General features: G+C 38.9%; 1 long non-coding RNA gene across 2 annotated transcripts in view; it reads left to right on the forward strand.

Moving 5' to 3' along the window:
- The window catches only part of LOC147379338 (uncharacterized), a 173,027-nt gene extending 161,053 nt beyond the window's left edge, over positions 1 to 11,974 (forward strand). For both annotated transcript variants that reach the window (XR_015160512.1, XR_015160513.1), the window contains exon 2: positions 8,635 to 11,974. This is a non-coding gene — a long non-coding RNA (uncharacterized LOC147379338). The remainder of the gene's footprint in view (positions 1 to 8,634) is intronic.
- Positions 11,975 to 13,151: the final 1,177 nt, after the last annotated feature.

Here is a 13,151-nt window from a genome sequence, read left to right on the forward strand (position 1 = left end):
ACACTGGGCCTCTTTGTAGCTTTTAAAAGAGGCGGTTTTTGGCTGACTCTTTGGCATTGAGAGCTCTGTCCATTATTAAGGAATCTCCCAAGATTTTCTCCACCATTTAGTTTCTATAATCTGGAACATCCTTGTTTTGTTTTGTGTTTTTATGGTATTTCTATCTGCTTAATGTGCTATTCTCCTTTCGACAGTTAAGAGCTGACATTCTCCAGACTCTCAGTCTCATTCGGCTATTTTTCTCACTCTGTGCAGTTTCCCAAATACCATCATTTTTTTAACTTTTCATCTCTCATCTTTGTGTAATAAAATTCTCTAGTCTGTAAATTTCCAGAACTGGATACAAGTCTATCAAGATTTATTTAAATCTAATTGTCAACTGAAGGTCCCCTGAATGACTGATAGGCACCCTAAATGTAACATGTGTAAAGTTCAACTCATTGTCTTTCCCCAAACCTGTTCTATACTCTATCTCAGTTAATGGTACCAGGCTCCACCCTCACAAAGTAGAACATTAGTATTCTTCTTGTTTTCTTGCTTTACTCATCCTCATGTAGTGTCACTTCTCAAGGCCTCCTTCATTTATTTCCTAACTATTACCTGAATCATATTAATGACACTTTGAGCTGCAAGTGCCACTTTGAGTGCAAGAAATACAACTTAAATTTCCCTGAGGTGAAAAGGAAACTATAGAGTCTTGTGTTGCTTTGACTGGTGGAAATAGCTGGGTAACAAAGCAGTCCATGCTACCAGATGTCTCTCTAAATCTCTCAGTCTTTGCCTTATACCCACCCCTACACTGATCTCTCCTCCTCCTTTTGTGTTGACTGCATCTCTATTGCTAAGTCCAGATTCACCGTTGCATATAGAAAGGGAAAGAAGGTACTTTCACTCATAACTTCCATCCTAGGAATGACTCTGATTGGGCCAACTTTTGTTATAGCTCCACATCTTGATCCATCTACCGTGATGGAGTATGGAGTGAGAGGACAGGAGGAGTTATTATAATATATTTGTTCCATCTATGTAATGGCCAAAATTGGCATAGTGGGAGTCACTCTTCTCTCTTCTCTGTCTCTCACTATTCTGTCAGCCACCAAATCAAATTGGTCTTTCCATTTGATATCTGTGCAATCCATCCACTTATTTCTTTCTCCATTGCCACTGACACAGTCTAAGTCACCATCATCATCTTTTCTGCATTATTCTAATTCACTTGTAAATAGACCCTGGCATCCAATTTTGCTCCTATCCAATCTAGGAGTCAACCCGGTGAATTCCTTAAAACACATTGATCTGATTGTGTTACTCCCAGGCTTAAAACTCTAAATGATTTCTCATTGCTTTTAGGACAAGTTCCAAAATATATTTCAAATGGCCTGCAAAAGTTTGCCTTCCTCGTAAAGCTCATCATTACATCTCCTAGATTTGTCTCTATATCAATCATAAAAATTTCCTTTTGTTTCTCAAAAAACAATTTTTTTCTACTTCAGGGCCTTTACATACACTTTTCCCTCATGTTTCTGTTTATATTAAAATAGAAATAAAATATACACATGGTTAAAAAAATCAAGCAGTACAAAAAAATATATAAAATAAAAATGAAAAATCTTTCCTCTCACTCCTGTCATGCTTACCTAAAGTATCCATTGTGCTGTTTATAAATTTTCCTAAAATATGTTTGTGTGTGCACATGCATTTTTTTTGGAAGGAGAAGGAAGAAATGGGTTTACTCTATATTCAGCAATATAGCAGTAGATTAAAGTACAAATTCTGGAAACTGACTACCTGAATTCAAATTCCATCTCTGTCACAAGATAGGCTTGTACTCATGGACAAGTTATCTATTCACTTTGTGTCTTAATTTCCTCATCTGTAAAGTGGGAAATTAACATGACTTACCTCATAGGTCATTGTGAATATTAAACAGACATACACATGCATATAAAACACATATGGATGCTGATTCTGCCCATAGTTGAGCATATTTATTTCATCAATACAATCTAAACTTAGAAAATAACTATAGGGTGGATACATGGGCATACCATTCCCACTATGAGATAGTCCCAAGCCTAAATCCCATTTATCACCCAGTTTCCAAAGGCTTAGATTGACTGGTAACATGCTAGGTAAATTAATAATCATGAAAGCCTGGGTGTTTCCTTTACACAAATGTGTACTACCTTTGACTTTCTGCATTTCTTTTTCTTGGGGATGGTCTTGATCCCTGCCTCCTGTAGAATATCATGAACCTCCATCCATAGTTCTTTAGGCACTCTGTCTATCAGATGAATCTATTTCTCACTTAAACTGTATAATCATAAGGGATTTGATTTAGGTCATACCTGAATGGTCTAGTGGTTTTCCCTACTTTCTTCAATTTAAATCTGAATTTGGCAGTAAGGACTTCATGATTTGAGCCACAGTCAGCTCCTGGTCTTGTTTTTACTGACTGTATAGAGCTTCTCCATCTTTGGCTGCAAAGAATATAATCAATCTGATATTGATGTCTACCATCTGGTGATGTCCATGTATAGAGGTTTCTCTTGTGTTGTTGGAAGAGGGTGTTGCTATGATCAGTGAGTTCTCTTGGCAAAATTCTATTAGCCTTTGTCCTGCTTCATTCTGTACTCCAAGGCCAAATTTGTCTGTTATTCCAGGTGTTTCTTGACTTCCTGCTTTCGCTTTCCAGTCCCCTATAATGAAAAGGACATCTTTTTTGCGTGTTAGTTCTAGAAGGTCTTGTAGATCTTCACAGAACCATTCAATTTCAGCTTCTTCAGCATTACTGGTTGGGGCATAGGCTTAGATTACCATGATATTGAATGGTTTCCCTTGGGAATGAACAAAGATCATTCTGTCGTTTTTGAGATTGTATCCAAGTACTGCATTTCGGACTCTTTTGTTGATTATAATTGGCTACTCCATTTCTTCTAAGGGATTCTTGCCCACAGTAGTAGATATAATGGTCATCTGAGTGAAATTCACCCATTCCAGTCCTTTTGAGTTCTCTGATTCCTAAAGTGTGGACATTTACTCTTGCCATCTCCTGTTCAACCACTTACAATTTGCCTTGATTCATGGACCTAACATTCCAGGTTCCTACGCAATACTGCTCTTTACAGCATTGGACTTTGCTTCCATCATGAGTCACATCCGCAACTGGGTGTTGTTTTTCTTTGGCTCCATCTCTTCATTCTTTTTGGAGTTCTTTTTCCACTGATCTCTAGTAGCATATTGGACACCTACCAACCTGGGGAGTTCGTTTTTCAGTGATTATGATTATGTGATTATGTCATAGTTGAAAATAATAATTTTTTTTTACTATAATTGAAACTATAGTTAAAGGAACCTTAAATCTGGTAAAAGATCAATAGGCAAGCGCAACACACTATGATGGCATGTTACCAGCGCATGTAAGGGGCACCACTTTCTGGGAAAAGCCCCAGAATGCACAGTGTCTAGCTGAGTTCTGGAACTCTAACAAAGAACTACTTTTCTGGTTTAGAACAATTGATAAAGACTCAAAAGCAAAATGAATTAGATATCAGATTCTAGAAACTGATTTAAAATGTAGTCAAAACTTTTAATTTTTCCTAATTTCAATTTGCTGATGAAATTTAATGTTTTTAGCTATCTTTTTTTTTTTATTTTTAACTTTACAATATTGTATTGGTTTTGCCACATATCAACATGAATCTGCCACAGGTATACACGTGTTTCCCCATCCTGAACCCTCCTCCTTCCTCCTTCCTCCCTCCCTGTACCATCCCTCTGGGTGAGCTATCTTATAATGAAGTGTACAGATAATTAACATGCCCTCCAGTTAATTGGTGGAAATGAAATATCATATGGCATTCTAAATAAGCTCCCAGTAGCTTTTTTACTGTAAGATTTTAATTTTAGAGCATCTTTATGTAAATTTTGGAGATAGATCCTCTTCATCCTAGGAAAGAAGAACTCAACTGAAAAATTTTAAATGATACACCACCGACTGTTACAGCATCTTATTCAGACAAATGGAAACTGGTCTAGAAGTTGACCAGTTGAGGACAGTAAATTTACTTGAGTACTATGGTTAAAGGATAAAGTATCATATATGATAATATCCATCCTCATAAGTTTTCAGGCTTTATTAAGTGGTGGTACTAATGATGTCTTTAGAAATTGTTTCCAGAGATGTACTGGGCTTGTAAGTTTAAAGTCATATCTAACTTATAGGCCTCAGATGACATTACTAATTTTTTCACATGTTATACACAGAAAATTTCATCTGAGATGACTCTCTGATGTTTCAAAACTCAAGTCTTCTCTTTAAGATTGAATATTTGACACCTTCGGGGACAAGTATAAAAAAATGACTCTTAAGGTAATTAAATTAGTGGCAATGACAGTATCATTGGAATAAGTACTTAGCCTCTTGGGATGATTATACTGAATTGAAAAACATTCAGCTGAATGCCTTGATAAAAACTACTAGCTGTCTTTTATATCCATTCTTCCTTGTTATGTGGTAGAAGAGTCCCCAGTATTTAGCTGGATCCATGATCACAGGATCCCATATGGCGCTAGTGGTAAAGAAACTGCCTGCCAATGCAGGAGATGTGAGAGATGTGGGTTCAGTTCTTGGGTCAGGAAGATCTGAAGAAGGGAATGGCAACCCACTCCAATATTCTTGCCTCTAAAGTCCCATGGACAGAGGAGCCTGGTGGGCTACCGTCCATAGGGTTCCAAAGAGTCAGACATGACTGAAGCAACTTAACACATACATATGATCACAAGAGATAAGGACTATATTTTCCTGCCTCCCTTCAAGCAAGATGAGACCAGGTCACTTAGTTTTGAATATAAGCACAAGTATCATGTGGCTTTCTTGAATTTGCTTTAATAGACAATCATCACGGACCATTTGCCCTTTCTTCTTTGTTCCTTTATCCTCTTTACAAGCTAGAGTGCTACAAAATTGCTGGAGCTAAAGCAGCTATTTTGCTCCATGAAATGGCCTTGGGATTGAAGGGCAAATAAGTATTAGAATAACAGGATGGAATCCAGGTGCTAAAAATATTTTATGAAATTGAGTCTTATACCAGTCCTAGACTGTTCACCTCTAGGCTTTTATGTAAGATAAATAAATATATCTCTTTTTGTAAAGAGATTCTCATCTGGGCTCTCAGTTACTCAAAAGGAACTTCATCTTATGTGATACCTGTGAGTAAGTTCTAGTGTGTCTGTTCAAAGTATCATATTATTTTCCAGAGTCAATATGTACTTTAAAAATAACAGTAAATCAAATATATTTTGTAACATAACGAACTTGATTAAGCTTTATAGGTCCACCAGTATATTATTATTTAAATATTAATTTTCAATAAAATTTCCAAGTTGGGAAGATATTGGTGTACCCTCAGGATGACCAGAGAGAGGGAAGGTAGTAAAGAGAAGCTGCATTCCAGATATCCTTGTACAGACTTTAGGGGAGGGGATGATGTCTCTTGAGGTCCACCTGAAAATCTACTGTTAGTCCTTACGTATTTATTCTACCACAAATATTTATTTGGTGCTTATTGTGCTATAGGCATTATTTTTGTTATTGTTCAGTCATTCAGTCATGTCCAATTTTTTGTGATCCCCTGGACTGCAGCACACCAGGCTTCCCTGTTGTCCTTCACTATCTCCTGAAGTTTGCTCAAACTCGTTTCCATCGAGTGGATGATACCATCCAATCATCTCATCTACTTTCACCCTCTTCTCCTCCTGCCTTGTCTTTCCCATTTCCCAGCATCAGGGTCTTTTCCAGTGAGTCGGCTCTTCACATCAGGTGGCCAAAGTATTGGAGTTTTAGCTTCAGAATCAGTATCAGTCCTTCCAATGAATATTCAGGGTTGAGTTCCTATAGGATTGACTGGTTTGATTTCCTTGCTGTCCAAGGGACTCTCAAGAGTCTTCTCCAGCACCATCAGTTCTTTGGTGCTCAGCCTTCTTCACATCCTTACATAACCTCTGGAATTATTTTAGGGACTGACAATAATATAATGATTACAACAAAGTTCCAGTTCTTATGGAACTTACATTTTAGTGCGTGAGTATAGATGATAAATAACTAACCCAATAAATGCATACTATGTGAGAGATGATAAGTGTTATTCAGGAAACTAAGGCCAGATTAAGAGGCAGGGTAGATTGAGAGTGTGCTGGTAGGAGGATTGGGTGAAAATTCAGAGATTCTCCTTTGGCCTGGAATAAAGCAAACATTTAATGATCATATATTTCGGTCTATTGCTTTTAATATGTTTCAGCTCTTGTACCCTCAGAGATGATTGCATACTGACATGCCTCCTCATTTTTGTTCCAAGAGCCCTCTAAAAAATCAGAAACTTGGATCTTCCATAGTGGGGAGATTCTAAGACAAAAAAAAAATAAGATTCCACATTCTTTTTCCTGTTTCAGGTTACTGTTAGGGTCAAGTATATATCTTGATAATTGCATTTAATTTACAAGAGCCTACTGCTACTGCTGCTACTGCTAAGTCGCTTCAGTCGTGTCTGACTCTGTGCCACCCCATAGACGGCATCCCACCAGGCTCCCCCGTCCCTAGGATTCTCCAGGCAAGAACACTGGAGTGGGTTGCCATTTCTTTCTCCAATGCATGAAAGTGAAAAGTGAAAGTGAAGTCGCTCAGTCGTGTCTGACTCTTATCGACCCCATGGACTGCGGCCTACCAGGCTCCTCCATCCATGGGATTTTCCAGGCAAGAGTGCTGGAGTGGGGTGCCATTGCCTTCTCCAACAAGAGCCTAACCTATGTTCAAATTTCACTTTTCACATACTATCCAAGAGACGATACTTTAACTTCTCACAATGTTTCCGAGCCTAGATAAGTACACTAAAAAAAATCATTTAATGCTGGGAAGGTAGTCCTGTGGGAAAAAAGAAGCATGGAATTCAAGGTGGAGAGAGAACTGTGTGTGTACACTGGTCACACCTTCCCACTCACGCCCGAGCATCGTTGGCAAGTGACCAAGCTCATTCTCCTTCTGTAAGATGGAACAAAATGCACCAGCTCCTCCAGCTAAAGGAGATCCTCTCTGTGGAGAATGTGAAAGAACTGTAAAACCCTAGACACTGTCAGTTACTATATTTACTATTCTCTCGAGGACTAGGACATTTTAGGACATTGAAAGTCACTGAAGCTCATGTGAAGACTGTGTGGGCTGAGAGCAGCAGGTCCTGGTAGGCAGAGTTTGAGTAAGCACATATTTGTTTAAACTTGTTTCCTTAATTTACTAGAATCATTACTCTGTGCCAGTAACAGCATATTCTCAATGTTCTGTGAATAGTTGTAAATTAAAGATAAATTGGCTAGGATGAGCCCATCTCAGTATTTTATCTTTAAACATATATCTGTATGCATTATAGTATATATGTTTATAAAATATTTGTTTTATTTGTATACAAAAGTGAAAGGAAGCTTCTAAAAAATTATAAAGTGATGTCAAGACGGGAGAAAAATTGCAACAAATGTGACAACCAGGGTTAATAATCCTTACAATAGAGGAGACTGCAAAACAAGAGTGAGGTGGCAAAGGTCCTGAGACAGGTAAGAAAGTATCTGAACGTTTAATTTCAGTGAAAGCTTAACCTGCCATATGAGAAATTTTCATTTCCATTGGATTTCCAAGAAAAAAATTTTTTAAAAACAAGATGCCATTGTATCTATTGGCAGAGATTTTACAATTTTTTTTTAATTGAAAGTTTTTGAAAGAAGAGAGAAATGGATCATCTCATACCCTGCTGGTAGTTACATACACCAGTCCAGCTGTAACATGAATAAAGTGATGAAAATGTGCATAAGACTGAAAAGTCTTGAAAATGGAACTCTACTGTTTTCACTCCTATTAATTTATCTAGTTAGAATTACAAAGATGCACACAAAGGTTTACGTAACTAAAGACTCATCAGAGTATTATTTAGAATAGGAAATAGTGGAAACAATCTAGATAAATAGCAACAGGGTGTGATCAAATCAATCAAGGGATGAATAGTAAGAACACAATGGTCTTACGTTGTTTAATGAATTTAAGTATTGTTTAATGAAAAACATATTTGAGTTAATAAGCACAGCACATGCTCACTAAATGAATACATGGAAAAATACATCTCCAAAATGATGGGAGAATAAAGTGTTTTTGAATTGAATTATATATACCAAATTATCTGCAATGAATATGTGTTACATTATAATTGTAAGCAAATTCCAATAAACAGAATGATTTCTTTTAAAAATTATTAAAGGTTGGAATCTTAAACTTGTAAACTTGGATAGAAAGTTCAACTCAAATACACAAGAAGATCACATTATTTTCTCGAAGGGACTTCCTCCTTCTCTTGAACCCATATGCCCACTAAACAGCCAAGGTGAGTTTATGGTGGGTCAGGGAGGTTAAACATTTCCAAGTAAATTCATATGCCCTTCTGGTGGGGGAGGGTGATGCTCTACCCAGGGTCTGCAAAGCCTCCCCTGTCAAAACATCAGGAATGCGTAGCTAATACAGTATCCTCCTTTTCTCCATTCATTCTTTTTTTTTTAATTTATTTTAATTGGAGGCTAATTAAGATGTCCTTTTCATTATAGGGGACTGGAATGCAAAAGTAGGAAGTCAAGAAACACCTGGAGTAACAGGCAAATTTGGCCTTGAAATATGGAAAGAAGCAGGGCAGGCTAATAGAGTTTTGCCAAGAGAACGCACTGGTCGCAGCAAACACCCTTTACCTACAACACAAGAGAAGACTCTAAACATGAACATCCCCAGATAGTCAACATCAAAATCAGACTGATTATATTCTTTGCAGCCAAAGATGTAGAAGCTCTATACAATCAAGACAAACAAGACCGGGAGCTGACTGTGGCTCAGATCATGATATCCTTATTGCCAAATTCAGACTTAAATTGAAGACAGTAGGGAAAACCACTAGACCATTCAGGTATGACCTAAGTCAAATCCCTTATGATTATACAGTGGAAGTGAGAAACAGATTTAAGGGACTAGATCTGATAGATAGAGTGCCTGATGAACTATGGAATGAGGTTCGTGACATTGGACAGGAGACAGGGATCAAGACCATCCCCATGGAAAAGAAATGCAAAAAAGCAAAATGGCTCTCTGAGGAAACCTTACAAATAGCTGTGAAAAGAAGAGAAGCCAAAAGCAGAGGAGAAAAGGAAAGACATAAGCATCTGAATCCAGAGTTCCAAAGAATAGCAAGAAGAGATAAGAAAGCCTTCCTCAGTGATCAATGCAAAGAAATAGAGGAAAACAACAGAATGGGAAAGACTAGAGATCTCTTCAAGAAAATTAGAGATACCAAGGGAATATTTCATGCAAAGATGGGCTCGATAAAGGACAGAAATGGTATGGACCTAACAGAAGCAGAAGAGATTAAGAAGAGGTAGCAAGAATACACAGAAGAACTGTACAAAATAGACCTTCACCACCAAGATAATCACAATGGTGTGATCACTCACCTAGAGCCAGACATCCTGGAATGTGAAGTCAAGTGGGCCTTAGGAAACATCACTATGAACAAAGCTAGTGGAGGTGATAGAATTCCAGTGGAGCTATTTCAAATCCTGGAAGATAATGCTGTGAAAGTGCTGCACTCAATATGCCAGCAAATTTGGAAAACTCAGCAGTGGCTACAGGACTGGAAAAGGTCAGTTTTCATTCCAATCCCAAAGAAAGGCAATGCCAAAGAAAGGACAAACTACTGCACAATTGCACTCATCTCACATGCTAGTAAAGTAATGCTCAAAATTCTCAAGCCAGGCTTCAACAATACTTGAACCATGAACTTCTAGATGTTCAAGCTGGTTTTAGAAAAGGCAGAGGAACCAGAGATCAAATTGCCAACATCCGCTGGATCATTGAAAAAGCAAGAGAGTTCCAGAAAAACATCCATTTCTGCTTTATTGACTATGCCAAAGCCTTTGACTGTGTGGATCACAATAAACTGTGGAAAATTCTTCAAGAGATGGGAATACCAGACCACCTGATCTGCCTCTTGAGAAATCTATATGCAGGTCAGGAAGCAACAGTTAGAACTGGACATGGAACAACAGACTGGTTCCAAATAGGAAAAGGAGTTCGTCAACGCTGTATATTGTCACCCTGCTTATTTAACTTATATGCAGAGTACATCATGAGAAATGCTGGGCTGAATGAAGCACAAGCTGGAATCAAGATTGCCAGGAGAACTATCAATAACCTCAGATATGCAGATGACACCACCATTATGGCAGAAAGTGAAGAGGAACCAAAAAGCCTCTTGATGAAAGTGAAAGTGGAGAGTGAAAAAGTTGGCTTAAAGCTCAACATTCAGAAAACGAAGATCATGGCATCTGGTCCCATCACTTCATGGCAAATAGATGGGGAAAGAGTGGAAACAGTGTCAGACTTAATTTTTTTGGGCTCCAAAATCACTGCAGATGGTGATTGTAGCCAGAAAATTGAAAGACGCTTACTCCTTGGAAGGAAAGTTATTTCCAACCTAGATAGCATATTCAAAAGCAGAGACATTACTTTGCCAACAAAGGTCCATCTAGTCAAGGCTATGGTTTTTCCAGTAGTCATGTATGGATGTGAGAGTTGGACTGTGAAGAAAGCTGAGCACTGAAGAACTGATGCTTTTGATCTGTGGTGTTGGAGGAGACTCCTGAGAGTCTCTTGGACTGCAAGGAGATCCAACCAGTCCATTCTGAAGGAGATCAGTCCTGGGTGTTCTTTGGAAGGAATGATGCTAAAGCTGAAACTCCAGTACTTTGGCCACCTCATGCGAAGAGTTGACTCATTGGAAAAGACTCTGATGCTGGGAGGGATTGGGGGCAGGAGGAGAAGGGGACGACAGAGGATGAGATGGCTGGATGGCATCACCGACTCAATGGACGTGAGTTGAGTGAACTCTGGGAGTTAGTGATGGACAAGGAGGCCTGGTGTGCTGCTATTCATGGGGTCTCAAAGAGTTGGACACGCCTGAATGACAGAACTGAACTGAACTGAATTACTTTACAATATTGTAGTGGTTTTGCCACACATTGACATGAATCCACCATGGGTGTACATGTGTTCCCCTTCTAAAACCTCCCTCCCACCTCCCTCCCCATCCCATCCCTCTGGATTGTCCCAGTGCACCAGCCCCGAGCACCCTATCTCAGGCATCAAACCTAGACTGGCGATTCGTTTCTCCATTCATTCTTATGGTAAGTTCTTCCTCCTGGTCTCCACGCAGCTGACATCCACTATTAATGCCCGCTGTGGACTCTACCCTTGATTCAGTCACAAGGACCCATCTCTAGTCAGTTTTTTTCCTTATTTTTTGCTGAGTTTTGAGGGTTTATTTATTTGTAGGTTTATATTGGTTAATTTTTTATTGTGTCCTTTTTTATTTGGGTATAGTTGCTTTACACTGCTGTGTAGGTTTCTGCTGTACAGCAAAGCAAATCAGCCATACGTATACATATAGCTCTTCTATTTTGGCTTTCCTTCCCATTTAGGCCACCATTAAGCACCATTAGAGTTCCCTGTACTATAAAACAGCTTCTGATCAGTTATCTGTTTTATATATATTAGTGTATATAGGTCAATCCCAATCTCCCAGTTCATCCCACCTCCCCTTTTCCTTTCTTAGTGTCCATATATTTGTTCCCTATATCTACATCTCTATTTCTGCCTTACAAACAGGTTTGCATTTTTCCAGATTCCACACATATATACAGATGGCCAAGAGGCACATGAAAAGATGCTCAGCATCATTAATTATTAGAGAAATTTAAATCAAGGCTACAATGAGATATCACCTCACACTGGTCAGAATGGCCATCATCAAAAAGTCTACAAACAGTAAATACTGGAGAGGGTGTGGAGAAAAGGGAATCTTCTTGTACTGTTGGTGGGAAAGTAAATTGATACAGCCACTATGGAGAACTGTCCGGAGGTTCCTAAAAAACTAAAAGCATTACCATATGACTCAGCAATCCTGATACTGGGCATATATCCTGAGAAAGCAAAATTCAAACAAACACATGTGTCTCAATGTTCATTGCAGCACTATTAACAATAGCCAGGGCAGGGAAGCAACCTGAATGTCCATGACAGAGGAATGGATAAAGAAGACATGATACACATATATACTGAAAGATTAACCATTAAAAGGAATAGCATTGGGTCATTCAGAGATGTGGATGGACCTAGAGACTGTCATATAGAGAGAAGTTAGTCAGAGAGAGAAAAACAAATACTGTATTTTAATGCCTGTGTGTGGAATCCAGCCAGTTTCTTGTCTGAATTTGCCTCTTCTGGTCCCTGGTTCTTTTGGCATTTCACTTCACTTTGCATAGGCATATGGCATTGGCAGGATCTTCCCCAAACCCCACACATCCATAGGGAACTGGGGCCCAAACTCAGGCCCTCTGTCTGAACACTCATGTTTTGTTACTTTGCTATGGTCGGAGGCACACTGTGGAGACTATTGTCCCCAAATCCTACACAAAGGCAAGATGACACAAGCCTGCCTCAGCTGTGTTTCAGGGAAGCAGACATGTGAATCCGATTTCCTGTCTTTTTTCCTATCCTCTTGCCCTTCCTTTGGAAAGATAGAGTTGGAGAAAAAGGAAGGGCAAGAGGATAGGAAAAAAGACAGGAAATCGGATTCACATGTCTGCTTCCCTGAAACACAGCTGAGGGAGGCTTGTGTCATCTATGGCTTTTAAAAGCACCTCTGTGATAGATGGAGAAGGAAATGGCAACCCACTCCAATATTCTTGCCTTGAGAATCCCATGGACGGAGGAACCTGGTAGGCTACAGTCCACGGGGTCGCAAAGAGTTGGACACGACTGAGTGACTTAACTTTCTAACTTTCTGTGATAGAATCAACTCAGCTCAGCTATTATTACTGGAGCTGTGAGAGGACGAAGAACCAGGTTTTGCTAGTGATAAAAACACAATCATTTAGAATATCACAATATTGTTCCTGCTATAATCTCCTCCTCGTAAGTTGGCATCCCTACAAAGGACATTCATCCCTTTTATATACCTTCTTTTTCCAAAAGTATATCTTCTCAGACTCTTATACTCTCATCTCTTCAAGTTCATCTG

The sequence above is a fragment of the Bos grunniens genome, chromosome 1 (assembly GCF_055505025.1).
Source record: "Bos grunniens cultivar Pamir isolate PY7600 chromosome 1, Bosgru_T2T1.0, whole genome shotgun sequence".
Lineage (NCBI taxonomy): Eukaryota > Metazoa > Chordata > Mammalia > Artiodactyla > Bovidae > Bos > Bos grunniens.